The 17,926-nt window shown below is 41.7% G+C and overlaps 4 non-coding genes and 1 pseudogene across 4 annotated transcripts; all 5 read left to right on the top strand.

Annotated features, from left to right (window-relative positions):
• The first annotated feature begins 8,442 nt into the window (after positions 1-8,442).
• Positions 8,443-8,561, top strand: LOC133441236 (5S ribosomal RNA). The gene has a single exon (XR_009782439.1). It is a non-coding gene; the product is annotated as a 5S ribosomal RNA (ribosomal RNA).
• A 2,104-nt stretch (positions 8,562-10,665) lies between these two features.
• LOC133441247 (5S ribosomal RNA) lies at positions 10,666-10,784 on the top strand. The gene has a single exon (XR_009782448.1). It is a non-coding gene; the product is annotated as a 5S ribosomal RNA (ribosomal RNA).
• Positions 10,785-11,590: 806 nt separating this feature from the next.
• LOC133441235 (5S ribosomal RNA) lies at positions 11,591-11,709 on the top strand. The gene has a single exon (XR_009782438.1). It is a non-coding gene; the product is annotated as a 5S ribosomal RNA (ribosomal RNA).
• An 850-nt stretch (positions 11,710-12,559) lies between these two features.
• On the top strand, positions 12,560-12,678 carry LOC133441234 (5S ribosomal RNA). The gene has a single exon (XR_009782437.1). It is a non-coding gene; the product is annotated as a 5S ribosomal RNA (ribosomal RNA).
• An 854-nt stretch (positions 12,679-13,532) lies between these two features.
• LOC133441268 (5S ribosomal RNA) lies at positions 13,533-13,655 on the top strand (annotated as a pseudogene).
• Positions 13,656-17,926: the final 4,271 nt, after the last annotated feature.

Raw genomic sequence — 17,926 nt, 5'->3', positions numbered from 1 at the left:
AACACCATCAAAACCAGAAGTGGTTGATTTCTTTGTTGCCAGGCAGAAGGTGAAGATTTTCTGGCTGCTTCCTTCGGCTTTGTCCTTGGAGGGTGTGTACCTCCTACGCTGCCCACCACACTGAGGTACTTGGCAGGCCCCACATGGCTTTGAGGATTTGCGAGGCATGACTGGGTTGGATGGCTGTGCAAGGGGTGGTGCTACAGGTATGAGGCCTGAAGTGTGAAGACGCATGGAGGGAGCCTGTGGTTGTGCAGGAACCACCAGGAGTACGGGCGCTGGGGACACTCTGGGCGCTGTGGGCTTGGCCGCAGCAGCAGGCTTAGGCTGAATGGGCCTGTTCACCAGCTCTGGGTTCCTCACCATCTATCCTGTGAATATTAAACGTGATGATGAGTGTCAGAATGATTTCGTGTCCAAAATGTCCACATTTCTAGCAATAAAGTGCTCAAATAACTTACCTCCGCTTCTCACCACGCCTTTTACCAGCAACGTGATGAACGTCCTGGTACTGCACCTGAGCTCGATCTGGTGGTGGTAGGGATGCTGGCAGAGTTGGAGCTGCTGGCATTTGCTCATGTGAGAGCACTGTCCGGTGAGGCTTTGCTGTTGGCACTACTGTAGCCCTGTAATTGGCCTTCTCCTCTCTGGTGATGAAATTAGAGATGGATTGGGCAGAGGAATGGAGAGAGTGCAGAGGATGGGGTCGTCTCTGACTCTGTCAACGATCCTTTTGTACTGCCCCTTTATGGAAGATGTTATTTTACTGGGGGAGGAGAGAAAATTGGTCGGTGGCGGATTTTTGAGCATCTTGATGACGAGGTACAACAGACGACTGTCCTCTGTCACCTGCGCTGCCTGAGGGTACCTCATCCACCCAAACTTTGTTTTCTGGGCTGCTCTGGTCTCGGGTGTGTCAGCCCCAAGACACCGGCCAAACAGCGTGTAGCCCCATCTGGACTCGTACCTCTTCACAAAGTTGACAGCAGTCTTGTCATGCTCCTGAAGGGAACCGGCAGCAGTGACGATCTTCTGCCTGAGGTCAGCTGGCACAAGGTGTTGGTGACTGTTGTCTGCCAGTTCAAGCATCAGCAATGCCAACGCCTCCACTTCCTCTATTCCTGGCAGATGCAGATGTCGCTGGGTCATCAGCACATCCTGCAGAGCGGGACTATCCTCCTCCTCCACACGCTCTGCTTCCGTGAGGATGGCGTGTTTCCTACAGATGTCATCAATAGGATCCTCCTCTGCAGGCATGTCGATTCCCTCATCTGCCATCTCCTCCTCGCTTTGCTCAGCCGACTCCTCTTCGTCACCAGTCTGCTCTTCCTCAACTGCTTCCTCAACTGCAAATATGCAATTGTACTCATCACAAATGTGTCTGGCCACTTGCAAACACTTCATGCATACACAGACATGCACATAATATGCAAGATTTTTTTTTTGTTTAATATTACCGGTGATATGAAATTTAACTTTACTGTCATTGTTAGAATATGGATGAAGAATAAAGGGATAGTATAGCCTCGTATGTATGTATATTGTTCAAGTGTGCGATTAACTTTACCTCTCTGGGCATAGTAACTCCTCGCAGTGAAGCTTGTTGACTGGCACATGGCATACTCCACACCAAGGAGCTCCTCCTCTTCTGGGTCCCTGTACTGATCAGGATAGGGCATAGGAGCAGCAAAGTTGGGCTCCAGGACATGGTCTTTGCCGAAGAGCACCTCAGCCTGCTGATTCATGCGCTGGATCTGCCGCGCATGCATGATGTCTGCCGACCCTGACCGCCAGCAACCCGGAGTGACTCCATCCGATTGTTCCACTGGACAGCAAACACAATCAGATAGACCTGAAACACAAGACCAATTGAATGCGTTATTAAAGCTATGAAATAAAATGTATTGTTGAAAGATTTTTTGTTCTATTGAAGTGTTATTTTTGTTACTTACTTGGAATGGCATGATACCACATCTCTGGGAAGGAATGGCATTGTAGAGGTGTGCATGCAACCCCTCCAAGGAGTTACTGCCTCGTCGGCACCTGTACTTGTTCAGTCGAACACCATGCAGCACGACCACCTTCACAGCGACGTACAGCTGTATGCCGGGGGGATCCTGTAAAACACACAACAAATCGCAAGTTTCTTGTTTATTATGGTGTCGTTTGAAATATTGCCATATTTGTTTAGATGCTTTTACAATGACACATGACAATGTGTCTACAAAGACAATAGCCCACCTGCATGCAACCAAGATGCTTGCTTGCAGTTGCCCAGTGAGCATCAACTGCCTCTGCTGACTTGAACAGGTGGATGCCATCGATGTCAAGGCCTGCTGCTCCCTTGAACTCAGCAATGATGGACTCGACCACTGAAGCTGTCTCCTGTAACATATATTTAACATAATAATTAATTAGGGCTCATCCAGTGTGATGCTTCTAATTCACACAATTAATATGTGGATTAATTTTACACTTACGTCAACACCACGGGTGATGCGCCTAACGTAGGACCTGATCTGACAAGGCTTGAGGAAGGATATCATTTCCTCGTCGGAGTATGCGGCGTACAACTCCTGGTTGCCACTCCTGACAGCCTTGCACAAGAGCATCATGTCGTCCTTGTTGTAGGCCAACACTGCACCTGCCAAAGCACTCATGAATGCCCCATACTTGGCATGGCTCTGTTTGATGATGACAGCATCCCAGCGGTGCAGTCAGTGTCGGATGTCAAGTCTGACCACAGTACCCTTCTGCACCCAGTCGCTGAACAGAGTCTCCAGGAAGGATGAACCACTGTCACTGAAATGATATCAACATTGTATACAGCCTGTGCTCCTGGTAATAAGAAAAAGTAATTTAATCTTCACTGTTTCATCTATCAATTGAATTATCAATTTCATTATCAGTTATATGGAGGTATTATTTAACTTACCGACAACAGTTGTTGTCTGCATATATGACCTTTGGTGCAGGAGCGTTTGCACGTTGGAACCGGGCAGTCAGACCGTTTGCCATACGCCTGTAGCACCCCTCAGACTCAGCTGCCACCACCACTGTCGTCAAGAACTGGCCCCATTCATTCAGAACACTGGTGACATACTGCATGGTGCCCTGGCCATCACCATATATCTTCTTGAGGATCTACAAAACAAAGCAGAACATTCATATTACAGTGTCTCTTACTGTAACAACTTTTCCAGCCTGTCCTCCTGCATGCCTATAAATCACAAAGTATTCTCACTCGACTTGATTATCAAGAACTGAGCTTCGTTAGCACAACAGAATACTGATCAAAGTGATGTTTTATTCATACCTTTTTTGTACCATCAATGCAGAGGATCTCTCCAGTCACACTGAGGATGGCAGCTCTGTACTCAGGCATCCTTTCCATTTCCATGATCATGTGTGCACGCCTCAGCACACGGGCAGATGGAAGAGGAGACTGAGGGATGGGAGGGGTGTACGTACCAGGAGCTTTTACAAAGGAAAGGATGCCACTCTGAGACGATGAAGATCCAGCTGTGTGGGCCTCGTACAGGAGAGTCTGGTAAAGGTCACGCCGTTGGACATACCACTCATCGTGGCCCTGCTGCAGCAGTCTCTGTACCTTGTTCATGGACACAGCATTGAGCCGGTCGCTCAGCAGGGTGATGACACCTCTGTCGATAGCACGCTTCCCACACAGAATTGCAGGAAACATGCTTCTGATGGCTGGGGCGAGGTTCATCAGAATCCTGGGTCTGTGTGCCAACCACATGTACTGTTGGAGGTGATGTGAATCCTCCTCCTCCTGGTCACTGTCTGCATCACCATGTGCCCTGCTCACCGCCTGCCGCATCCTTTCACAGTGAGAACATTTCAGTTTCTCTGTCAACAGGGTGTAGTTGTACATCATCCCACACACTTGCCTGGCATAGCTGCCAAAGCCTTTCTTCTCCAGGTATTCCCCTGGTGGTGCAAGGCAGTTGGTGTTGGGGCAGCGCATCTTGGCTTTCATCACACCAACTGGCCGCCAGAAGAAGGCAGGGGTGGTAAAAAAGGCCATCATGTTGGGCACTGCTCCCTTGACAGAGACAGGAGGCGGAGGCGGGTGGAACTCCATCTTCTCCTTTAAGAGCTTCCTCTCCACTAGCTCACCTTTTGCATTCTTGAACCTGGACAAGCCTTCATAGAGACCGTAGCGCTCATCACATTTTAGCCACCTGATGTTAGGAGGGGCTATACCAAGGGCTTGGGCAGATGCAGGTGGCTGCTCCCAGTATTTCTGCCAACCCCCCAGCACGATGCCACTGGATTCTGAGGCAGAGCTCTCAGCTGTGGGTCTTCCCTCAGAAGTGCTGGGCCTGTTGGTAGAGTCCTGGGTCACAGCTGGAGCGAGCTCTCCCCAGGTGGTAAGCTGTGTTGAGACCGGTACCTCAGACTCGTCAAGGACTTTTTCTGATGAAGAAATGCCAGAAAAATGTATTAACCACATGGATTCATATGTAGTAATGAATTTCACAAAACACAAACATTTTTTTCAGATTAGAAATGGCTGTAATGTTGTACAGAAGCTTTCTTAATCAGTATTATTTTACACAAAAGTTGTCTATTCTACTCACATTACAGTTTACATTCCTTTCAGATGAGTGTACATACAGTGCATATAATACGTCACAAGACTAAAATTTATCTAGCTTAAGTCAAGAAAGTGTATGATGTGAATGTATTATGCAATTTTTGCATATTGTGTTGTAAAGAAAGGTTATTTGATTTTCATTTTAGCATAATATTACCTGCAGCAGCCAATATTTCAGCATCGCTTAAATAGCCAGGTTCCTGTTGGAATTTGGAAACAGAAGATGCAGCTGCCTTTTCTTTTTTTGATTCCCGTTTCTGCAAAAAAATAAAATACATCTGTACCACCCAACATCTCCAATGAGTTCTTAATATGTCTAAAGCAATTATAATGTAATGTTGAGTAAAGTAAAGGAGAAAAACAGTTATTACCTCCAACCTCTTGTCAAGATGACATTTGACAGAAGGGAACTCTCTGACAAACTCCAGCATTCGCTCCTTTTGCCATTTAAGGAGCTCATTCTTCTCACCCTTCTGGCAATATTCAGCGACCAACCATACCACCCAGCCAACATCATTTTCAAGTAGCCACCTGAATGTCTGTCCAGCGTATTTGCCAAATGTGATTATTAACTGGCCTTTCCACATTTCCCCTCCAGATTTCTTGGCAGCAGCCTCTGCCTTTTCAGGATCCAGCCATCCAGGGTCAACTGCTTTGCTGGGGGCCTCGGCCACAGTCCTAGCAGCATCTGAGCACAGCAGCCTGGCCTCTCCCTGCCTATACACTGCAATGCGTGGATACAGATGCTGCTTCAGGTGGGAGTTCAGTTGATGCTTGAAGGTGAAGCTTTTACTACACACATCACACTCAATCTCCTTTGGAGCATGAAGCCTCATGTGCCTTGTCAGGTTTGACTTCTCAGTGAAAGTCTTGTCGCACACACTGCATTTATGTCCCTTCCACTCCATGTTGAACCTTAACAACAGAAACAAATATTAATTAAGTGAATATGAAACTGTATGATATTTTGTCATGTTTCAGATAACTATCTAGCTCATGGTTTAATAGTAGTTAGGTTATTTGATGAGGTAAAAGGAGATCACTAGATGATATAATAGATAGACAATAATTTTTTTCACATTTACAATATGTTATAGGTTAATTAAAATGCTGTCATGATGATAAAAGTGATAGAATATACAGAAATTCTCACAATAATGAGATGCCAAACTACTAGCAGTTGTTAGCTGAACGTTACATTGTCATTACCAACATACTAATTAGTGCTATGTAAATAATCATCTTTGCCGCAGAAAGTTGCCACTTTTCAGAGAATCTTTTCATTCATAAAAACCAGCATCAAGATAGTTTAACGTACGCTAAAATATACACATAGAAAAGTTCAATGTGAAGAAGATTAAACTCACCTCAGCGAAATGAAAACTGTAGTTATGGCTGGCAAACGGCATGATGCTGATTGGCCCGTCAGGGGAGACCCTTCCCCGCATGGCTCCACCCTTAGGTCTCCATGATTGGCAGGTTGGCAGGGAACGAAGAAATATACAAGTTTAATATGCGGTTAAATACTATAATCATTAGATAATGATGCATCTACATTATTATATGAATGAAATGCCTTCCTTATTAGTGACTGGTGTAATTAAAAATCAGTGACATTTGATGCAAATAATAACTAGGATCACCACTGATTTAGTGAAAGGTGACCAAAATCTGCAGTTGAATTAAACATATGACAGTGAATGTCATAAACACATTGATTTCCACATGTTATGATAGCATAATATTTATGTATATGAAGCGACCGGTAACCATGGCAACATAAACGCGTTTGCTGCCATCAACGCCAAACTCCATAAGCGGAACGGAGACAACTAAACAGACAAAGATACAAAATACTATACTGCTTATGAAAACTCAAGTTGCCACAATTATTTACATCTCACAGCGTTTGCCGAGACTTCGGCGTAGTTTACACAACACATAAATACGTCAGAATCGGATTATGAGCCTGCCAAGTCGTCAATGTGTTGCGTGCAGGGCTTAATTTGAGGGGGAGCAAGCCGGAGCGCGCTCCGGTAAACCTGTAAATAAATATACTTTTTGCGCACCGCTGCGCGCTCATAACGGCACAACGGCATAATGGTAAAAGTTACACAAGTAGTACATATATGTGGCTTAAAAAGGACAGTTGGGCTGCTTAATGTGTCTCACACGGCGCATCTTTGTGTGAGTGTGCTGTTTTATGTTTCTTCGTTCCATGCGTAAAAGCCAAAAGCGCACTGGAGATGGGCAATCTCCAGCTGTGTGTGTGTGTGTGTGTGTGTGTGTGTGTGTGTGTGTGTGTGTGTGTGTGTGTGTGTGTGTGTGTGTGTGTGTGTGTGTGTGTTGCGCTTCTTTTTTTTTCTCTCGCACCGGAGCCACTGCGCTCCGGGACCTCCCACTTTACAAATTAAGCACTGGTTGCGTGAATGCAGCGAGGAGATGATGCTTGGACGTAAAATTTAATCCTGTGTATTTGTCACGCCACTTACTATTCGGCTTATAAACGGTAGCGTTTCAACACAGATTAATCAATATTTCACTCAAACTGTCCCCTGAGGTGTCAGACTGTCATGGCCGCCGTACAGACGTGTCTCGCTCAATGATGATTGGCGATCACTGCTGCTCAACAGCGCTCAATGATTGGCGGGTTGAGCGCTCTCCCTGCTGAACAGAGCTCAACCATTGGTCGGCATAGGGACTTGGCTGGGAGATCGCCTGGGAATGGCTCATGACTCCCCCAAGTCCCTTTAGTCAACCTGGGGTGTGGGTGATCCTGGGGAAGGAGGTGTCCAAGCTGTGGAGCTGTGAAGCAGAAGGTTGCTGGTTCGATCCCAGGCTGTGGCAAAGATGAAGAAGCGCTTCAGGGGTCATTCAGACGTGTCTTTGCAAATTATGTAGTAATGATAATTGATGTATTAATGAATGGAGAATAAAACTCATGGTAAATACAACATCTGGGGGTTAAGTCTCTTCAGTATTGCTGAATTCAAATCTGCTGAAATGCCTCAATATAGAGAAATAAGTATATCAACTCCACTGGCAATGCATTTTGTAAAATTGTAAATAGGTTATGTTTATTTGTATTTTTATTCAGAACTGTCCCTTTTTCTTTTCTTTCTCTACCTCAAACTGCTGCACCTTAAATGTTTATTCTGTTTATTCTGTATCATAGAAATACTACATTTGTTTTATTGTTTATTTTATTACCAAAGAGCGAAATGACCGGAGTCAAATTCCTTGTTGGACAATGTTCGAACCTGGCCAATAAAGCTGATTCTGATTCTGATGTTCCCAAACGTAGCAACAGCGCCCTCTGCTGGTTCACGGCGGTATGGTCGTAAGCGGGAGCTGCGGCTTCACAACTGTCTTCTATACGCGCACTTACCGAGTGTACTGTCACGTTTGTGTCTTTTTCATCATAACTGAACAACACAAACATCCGTATGCTGTCCTTTGACGACCGAGTTACTCCTTAAAATAAATGGATGGCGCTCCTATAGTTTATTTCTTTAGTTCAGCCACTTATAGGCTCTGCAAAGCGATTTAGTCTTTTTCCTATTCACCCGTTCACAGCCTCTTATTTTAAACACTCACAATGTGACAACAACCCCCCGGTGAACATGTGGGAGTGAAGTGTCTCATAAACACCGACACACGGCAGCTGCAGAGTTTCAGCTCCGCTACAATCCACCAGCTCCACTTGTGAATGAGCTCCACTGACTCTTGAACACACCGGTTTTACTCTCCGTCTCAGACATCGGGGATGTGGTTGCCGAGAAGTGAACACTATATAAGAGTTATTTCAGGGTTCAGCTTTCGCTTACGGCCATACCAGCCTGAATACGCCCGATCTCGTCTGATCTCGGAAGCTAAGCAGGGTCGGGCCGGGTTAGTACTTGGATGGGAGACCGCCTGGGAATACCCGGTGCTGTAAGCTTTTTCAACCAGCAGACAGTGCTCTTCTTGCTCCCTCTACTCACACATTTTTATACCTGCTTTGTTTGTTTGTTTGTTTGTTTGTTTGTTTGTTTGTTTGTTTGTTTATTTATTTCTTTATTTATTTGTTTATTGGATTGATCCCCATTAGCTACCGCCTCGGCGACCACTAATCTTCCTGGGGTCCATAAACTACATCAAATATTACATAAATGATAATAATAATAATAATAATAATAATAATAATAATAATAATAATAATAATAATGATAATAATAATAATAATAACAATAATGATAATAATAATGTATTCATTATTATTATTATTATTATTAAAAGTTAATTGCAACCACTATTCATACTGCAGAAAAGAGCCATAAGGATAATTCATAAGGCTGGTTTTCGTGAACACACCAATTCCTTATTGTTCAATTCTAAAATAATCCAATTTTTTGACATAGTAGAATTCCAAACTGCACAATTCATGTATAAAGCTAGGAACAGCTTATTACCATCTCACTGCCTGTTCCAACTCAACATGTGGGAGGGAAGTGTCTCATAAACACCCAGAGCCGGATTAACGGAGAGGCAGAGTAGGCACGTGCCTAGGGCCCGACAGGGGGGGGGCCCAGACAGAGGGGAAAAAAAAAAAAAAAAAAAAAAAAAAAAATTTTTTTTTTTTTTTTTTTTGTCTGCACACATATTAATGGTTGATAACATGCCGGTAAAAACCTAAGGCATATATATATATATGTGCATTATTACTATATTTAGTATACATACATATATATATATACGCATACATACGCACAGGGCCGCCGCAAGGGATGTGCGAACCGTGCGACCGCACGGGGCCTGGCGCCCCAAGGGGCCTGGCGCCCCAAGGGGCCTGGCGCCCCAAGGGGCCTGGCGCTATGGGCCGTTTTTTTTTCCCCTATTTTTTTTTTTTTTCTTTATAAATATCAACAGTCACGTTCCATTACAGACCTAAATGTGTACTAGTCTGTGCATATCAATAAATATATGTGCAATGATGACGCGTGTCTGTTGTTCAATCCAATGATCAGACCAAGCGCAGACACAAGCTGCTCTGATCCAGACGGGTGGAGGTGGAACAAACTGTCACACAATGTCGAGAAAACGAGACAGATTCAGGAAATTTCCATCAGGGGATGAAAAAAGAAAAAAACTAAAGACAATGGAAGAGTTTAATGCCTCTCTGAAAGGCACGTTTGATAAATTTGTTACAAAAATCACCGATCCGCTCGGGTCTCAAGCAGCCGTGGGGCCCCGCGTCGAGGTAAGCCCAGATGATGATGAGGCAGGGGAAGGTATCCAGTATTTTGCTAATTGGAGAGTTAAAATTGCGCATAGAGACACCAGATCCGACCCGAAAAACCCAAAAATTTCGCGCGCGCTCGCTACGCTCACGCGCGAGGGCCACCCTGGCTATTTCACACAGGGCCTCGCAAATCTCTCTAACGGCTCTGCATACGCATACACATACATACATATACACATACAGACATACAGACTACAGCACACTTTGTCTTACTGCAAATTGTATTGGTCTTTGTAGATTTGACTTCTTATTTAACTATTCAATTTAATCAACACATTTAATTAAGATTTTCTGCTAAATGCTCACAATCGAAAAGATAAGGATAATTTAATAGCATTTAATAGAGCATTGTAATAACGTATAAATAATAAAAATCTAAAAATAGTCTGATAGACTGTTTAATATACAACACATGACTTATTTTGGAATACAAAGAACCAACTTGACTATGACTTTGCTATGTAAAATGTGAATTAAGTTTTATTAGTAACTTTGGTAAGTTTAAGATTTCATAAATAACATCAATGGAGGGGGGCCCGAAAATCACAGTCTGCCTAGTGTAGTCCATTTATTTAATCCGGCTCTGTAAACACCGACACACGGCAGCTGCAGAGTTTCAGCTCCGCTACAATCCACCAGCTCCACTTGTGAATGAGCTCCACTGACTCTTGAACACACCGGTTTTACTCTCCGTCTCAGACATCGGGGATGTGGTTGCCGAGAAGTGAACACTATATAAGAGTTATTTCAGGGTTCAGCTTTCGCTTACGGCCATACCAGCCTGAATACGCCCGATCTCGTCTGATCTCGGAAGCTAAGCAGGGTCGGGCCGGGTTAGTACTTGGATGGGAGACCGCCTGGGAATACCCAGTGCTGTAAGCTTTTTCAACCAGCAGACAGTGCTCTTCTTGCTCCCTCTACTCACACATTTTTATACCTGCTTTGTTTGTTTGTTTGTTTGTTTGTTTGTTTGTTTATTTATTTCTTTATTTATTTGTTTATTGGATTGATCCCCATTAGCTACCGCCTTGGCGACCACTAATCTTCCTGGAGTCCATAAACTACATCAAATATTACATAAATGATAATAATAATAATAATAATAATAATAGATGAGTGAATAATAATAATAATAATAATAATAATAATAATAATGATAATAATAATGTATTAATTATATATATTATTATTATTATTATATATATTATATATATTATATATATATATATATATATATATATATATATATATATTATTATTATTATTATTATTATTATTATTAAAAGTTAATTGCAACCACTATTCATACTGCAGAAAAGAGCCATAAGGATAATTCATAAGGCTGGTTTTCGTGAACACACCAATTCCTTATTGTTCAATTCTAAAATAATCCAATTTTTTGACATAGTAGAATTCCAAACTGCACAATTCATGTATAAAGCTAGGAACAGCTTATTACCATCTCACTGCCTGTTCCAACTCAACATGTGGGAGTGAAGTGGGGCGTCTCATAAACACCGACACACGGCAGCTGCAGAGTTTCAGCTCCGCTAGAATCCACCAGCTCCACTTGTGAATGAGCTCCACTGACTCTTGAACACACCGGTTTTACTCTCCGTCTCAGACATCGGAGATGTGGTTGCCGAGAAGTGAACACTATATAAGAGTCATTTCAGGGTTCAGCTTTCGCTTACGGCCATACCAGCCTGAATACGCCCGATCTCGTCTGATCTCGGAAGCTAAGCAGGGTCGGGCCGGGTTAGTACTTGGATGGGAGACCGCCTGGGAATACCCGGTGCTGTAAGCTTTTTCAACCAGCAGAGAGTGCTCTTCTTGCTCCCTCTACTCACACATTTTTATACCTGCTTTGTTTGTTTGTTTGTTTGTTTGTTTGTTTGTTTGTTTGTTTGTTTATTTGTTTATTTCTTTGTTTATTGGATTGATCCCCATTAGCTACCGCCTTGGCGACCACTAATCTTCCTGGGGTCCATAAACTACATCAAATATTACATAAATAATAATAATAATAATAATAATAATAATAATAATAATAATAATAATAATAATAATAATAGATGAGTGAATGATAATAATAATAATAATAATAATAGATGAGTGAATGATAATAATAATAATAATAATAATAATAATAATAATAATAATAATAATAATAACAATAATAATAATAATAATAACAATAATGATAATAATAATGTATTAATTATATATAATATTATTATTATTATTATTAAAAGTTCATTGCAACCACTATTCATACTACAGAAAAGAGCCATAAGGATAATTCATAAGGCTGGTTTTCGTGAACACACCAATTCCTTATTGTTCAATTCTAAAATAATCCAATTTTTTGACATAGTAGAATTCCAAACTGCACAATTCATGTATAAAGCTAGGAACAGCTTATTACCATCTCACTGCCTGTTCCAACTCAACATGTGGGAGTGAAGTGGGGCGTCTCATAAACACCGACACACGGCAGCTGCAGAGTTTCAGCTCCGCTAGAATCCACCAGCTCCACTTGTGAATGAGCTCCACTGACTCTTGAACACACCGGTTTTACTCTCCGTCTCAGACATCGGGGATGTGGTTGCCGAGAAGTGAACACTATATAAGAGTTATTCCAGGGTTCAGCTTTCGCTTACGGCCATACCAGCCTGAATACGCCCGATCTCGTCTGATCTCGGAAGCTAAGCAGGGTCGGGCCGGGTTAGTACTTGGATGGGAGACCGCCTGGGAATACCCGGTGCTGTAAGCTTTTTCAACCAGCAGAGAGTGCTCTTGCTCCCTCTACTCACACATTTTTATACCTGCTTTGTTTGTTTGTTTGTTTGTTTGTTTGTTTGTTTGTTTATTTGTTTATTTCTTTGTTTATTGGATTGATCCCCATTAGCTACCGCCTTGGCGACCACTAATCTTCCTGGGGTCCATAAACTACATCAAATATTACATAAATAATAATAATAATAATAATAATAATAATAATAATAATAATAATAATAATAGATGAGTGAATGATAATAATAATAATAATAATAATAGATGAGTGAATGATAATAATAATAATAATAATAATAATAATAATAATAATAATAATAATAATAATAATAATAATAATAATAATAATAACAATAATAATAATAATAATAACAATAATGATAATAATAATGTATTAATTATATATAATATTATTATTATTATTATTAAAAGTTCATTGCAACCACTATTCATACTACAGAAAAGAGCCATAAGGATAATTCATAAGGCTGGTTTTCGTGAACACACCAATTCCTTATTGTTCAATTCTAAAATAATCCAATTTTTTGACATAGTAGAATTCCAAACTGCACAATTCATGTATAAAGCTAGGAACAGCTTATTACCATCTCACTGCCTGTTCCAACTCAACATGTGGGAGTGAAGTGGGGCGTCTCATAAACACCGACACACGGCAGCTGCAGAGTTTCAGCTCCGCTAGAATCCACCAGCTCCACTTGTGAATGAGCTCCACTGACTCTTGAACACACCGGTTTTACTCTCCGTCTCAGACATCGGGCATGTGGTTGCCGAGAAGTGAACACTATATAAGAGTTATTCCAGGGTTCAGCTTTCGCTTACGGCCATACCAGCCTGAATACGCCCGATCTCGTCTGATCTCGGAAGCTAAGCAGGGTCGGGCCGGGTTAGTACTTGGATGGGAGACCGCCTGGGAATGGCTCATGACCCCCCCAAGTCCCTATGGTCAACCTGGGGTGTGGGTGAGCCTGGTGATCCTGGGGATGGAGGTGTCCAAGCGGTGGAGCTTTGAAGCAGAAGGTCGTGGGTTCGATCCCAGGCTGTGGCAAAGATGAAGAAGCGCTTCAGGGGTCATTCAGACGTGTGTGGTGTCTTTGCAAATTATGTATTAATGATAATTGATGTATTAATGAATGGAGAATAAAACTCATGGTAAATACAACATCTGGGGGTTAAGTCTCTTCAGTATTGCTGAATTCAAATCTGCTGAAATGCTTCAATATAGAGAAATAAGTATATCAACTCCACTGGCAATGCATTACTGCTGAACAGGGCAAAAAAATGTAAATTAATCACCATGAAACTTCTGTAGATTACCTGAGACAACGAAAAAAAAAATCATATCACAATTTTCAAATTCACATCCAAATTAAGTGTGACGTCATTATGTGCGAATTTGCATCCAATATCTAAAAAAACAACTTATTGTTCATAAGGAACAAGCCAGAGAGGGTTCATGTAGATATGTGATACTTTAATATTATATCCTGTTCACCCAATTACTACAATGCCTATGTTTTTAGGCCTATGTTATTGTAGTAATTAGGAGGCTTAAAACTATTTTTTTTAGCCTGGTACATACTGTAGTAGATTTGGATACAGCCACTTTAAATACCCCCAAAATGTTAAATAAGCCCATTTCTGACATTCTACCTAGTCTATTGTTGGAAAGTGAAAGGTTGCAGCAGCATTTTATACAAAAACTGTATGCAGCCAATAAGTGTACAAAGAATTTTAATGATGGCAATAACAGGTTGAATAGAGTTGTGTCTTTCTGCTCACAATCTAAAAAAAAAAAAAAAAAGACACATTATTCTCAAGTAATCATGCAAGAAAATATATTTTATTAAAATAACAACAATCATAAATATTATAAACTTTATTTATAGAGCAAGAATGCAGCCCAAACTGCTTAAACAAAGCAATATCAGATGCAACAAAACAACAGTTAAAAACAACCCGTCCGCCCGTCCGTCCAAGTCGATCCGCCCCAGGTGTCCCCCCACGGAGCCCCGCCGCCGCCGGGCAGGCCGACCTCCGACGTCGGCTGCCGCTCTGGCGGCGGTGTATTCCTCCGGAACGCACGGTGTTTCTCAAACCCTTTTCATCCACGCTGCGGAGCTCGCGGTTGAACCCCCAGCTCCAGCGGACCCACACCCACCCAGAAAACGGTGCGTCGAGGCGGGGTGGGGTCCGGCCGCTCCCGAGGTTCCCCGCACGGGGCTGCCGAGACGTCGGCACGCCCAGCGGGGTCTGCCCAGCGCGTCGGCCGACATTTGATGCAAATAATAACTAGGATCACCACTGATTTAGTGAAAGGTGACCAAAATCTGCAGTTGAATTAAACATATGACAGTGAACGTCATAAACACATTGATTTCCACATGTTATGATAGCATAATATTTATGTATATGAAGCGACCGGTAACCATGGCAACATAAACGCGTTCACTGCCATCAACGCCAAACTCCATAAGCGGAACGGAGACAACTAAACAGACAACGGTACAAAATACTATACTGCTTATGGAAAACTCAGGTTGCCACAATTATTTACATCTCACAGCGTTTGCCGAGACTTCGGCGTAGTTTACACAACACATAAATACGCCAGAATCGGATTATGAGCCTGCCAAGTCGTCAATGTGTTGCGTGCAGGGCTTAATTTGAGGGGGAGCAAGCCGGAGCGCGCTCCGGTACACCTGTAACAAATAAATATATACTTTTTACGCACCGCTGCGCGCTCATATCAATTCCAAAAACACAATAAACAGCAACAACGGCATAATGGTAAAATGTATACAAGTAGTACATCTATGTGGCTTCAAAAGGACAGTTGGGTTGCTTAATGTGTCTCACACAGCGCATCTGTGTGTGTGTGTGTGTGTGCTGTTTTATGTTTCTTCGTTCCATGCGTAAAAGCCAAAAGCGCACTGGAGATGGGCAATCTCCAGCTGTGTGTGTGTGTGTGTGTGTGTGTGTGTGTGTGTGTGTGTGTGTGTGTGTGTGTGTGTGTGTGTGTGTGTGTGTGTGTGTGTGTGTGTGTGTGTGTGTGTGTGTGTTGCGCTTTTTTTTTTCTCTCGCACCGGAGCCACTGCGCTCCGGGACCTCCCAATTTACAAATTAAGCACTGGTTGCGTGAATGCAGCGAGGAGATGATGCTTGGACGTAAAATTGAATAAGTGTCACGCCACTTACTATTCGGCTTATAAACGGTAGCGTTTCAATACAGATGAATCAATATTTCACTCAAACTGTCCCCTGAGGTGTCAAACTGTCATGGCCGCCGTACAGACGTGTCTCGCTCAATTATGATTGGCGATCACTGCTGCTCAACAGCGCTCAATGATTGGCGGGTTGAGCGCTCTCTCTGCTGAACAGAGCTCAACCATTGGTGGGCATAGGGACTTGGCTGGGAGATCGCCTGGGAATACCCGGTGCTGTAAGCTTTTTCAACCAGCAGACAGTGCTCTTCTTGCTCCCTCTACTCACACATTTTTATACCTGCTTTGTTTGTTTGTTTGTTTGTTTGTTTGTTTATTTATTTGTTTATTTATTTGTTTATTGGATTGATCTCCATTAGCTAGCGCCTTGGCGACCACTAATCTTCCTGGAGTCCATAAACTACATCAAATATTACATAAATGATAATAATAATAATAATAATAATAATAATAGATGAGTGAATAATAATAATAACAATAATAATAATAATAATAATAATAATAATAATAATAATAATAATAATGTATTAATTATATATATTATTATATATATTATTATTATTATTATTATTATTATTATTATTATTATTATTATTATTATTAAAAGTTAATTGCAACCACTATTCATACTGCAGAAAAGAGCCATAAGGATAATTCATAAGGCTGGTTTTCGTGAACACACCAATTCCTTATTGTTCAATTCTAAAATAATCCAATTTTTTGACATAGTAGAATTCCAAACTGCACAATTCATGTATAAAGCTAGGAACAGCTTATTACCATCTCACTGCCTGTTCCAACTCAACATGTGAGAGTGAAGTGGGGCGTCTCATAAACACAGACACACGGCAGCTGCAGAGTTTCAGCTCCGCTAGAATCCACCAGCTCCACTTGTGAATGAGCTCATCATCAGTTGCCACAAGGCATCCAGAAGTTGTTTCAAATAAAAGAAAATAAACACAATCTCAGGGGAATATGCAATTTTAAAAAACAGCATGAAGGGAATTAATCTGTGGAACAACTGCAAAGATGAAATGAAATCATGCAAATCACTAAGTAAGTTTAAACAAATCTTTAAAATCAATACTCTTTATGGATACAAAACGGAAATGCACACATGAACTGACAGCCAGTGACCAAACTCAGCTGAACCACTTTTTCTTTTCTTTTAAAAGTTCTACAAACTGTCCCCTGACTGAGGTGTCAGACTGTCATGGCCGCCGTACAGACGTGTCTCGCTCAATGATTGGTGGGTTGAGCGCTCTCTCTGCTGAACAGAGCTCAACCATTGGTCGGCATAGGGACTTGGCTGGGAGACCGCCTACCAAATCTGCTGAAATGCCTCAATATAGAGAAATAAGTATATCAACTCCACTGGCAATGCATTACTGCTGAACAGGGAAAAAAAAAAGTCAATTAATCACCATGAAACTTCTGTAGATTACTGCTTACCCTGAGACAACAAAAAAAAAAAAAATCATATCACAATTTTCAAATTCACATCCAAATTAAGTGTGACGTCATTATGTGCGAATTTGCATCCAATATCTAAAAAAACAACTTATTGTTCATAAGGAACAAGCCAGAGAGGGTTCATGTAGATGATACTTTAATATTCTATCCTGTTCACCTAATTACTGCAATGCCTATGTTTTTAGGCCTATGTTATTGTAGTAATTAGGAGGCTTAAAACTAATTTTTTTGAGCCTGGTACATACTGTAGCAGATTTGGATACAGCCACTTTAAATACCCCCAAAATGTTAAATAAGCCCATTTCTGACATTCTACCTAGTCTATTGTTGGAAAGTGAAAAGCTGCAGCAGGATTTTATACAAAAACTGTATGCAGCCAATAAGTGTACAAAGAATTTTAATGATGGCAGTAACAGGTTGCATAGAGTTGTGTCTTTCTGCTCACAATCTAAAAAAAAAAAAAAAAAAGACACATTATTCTCAAGTAATCATGCAAGAAAATATATTTTATTA

This window comes from Cololabis saira, chromosome 3 (assembly GCF_033807715.1).
Source record: "Cololabis saira isolate AMF1-May2022 chromosome 3, fColSai1.1, whole genome shotgun sequence".
In the NCBI taxonomy this organism is placed as follows: domain Eukaryota; kingdom Metazoa; phylum Chordata; class Actinopteri; order Beloniformes; family Belonidae; genus Cololabis; species Cololabis saira.
This window is presented reverse-complemented; position numbering and strand designations above follow the sequence as displayed.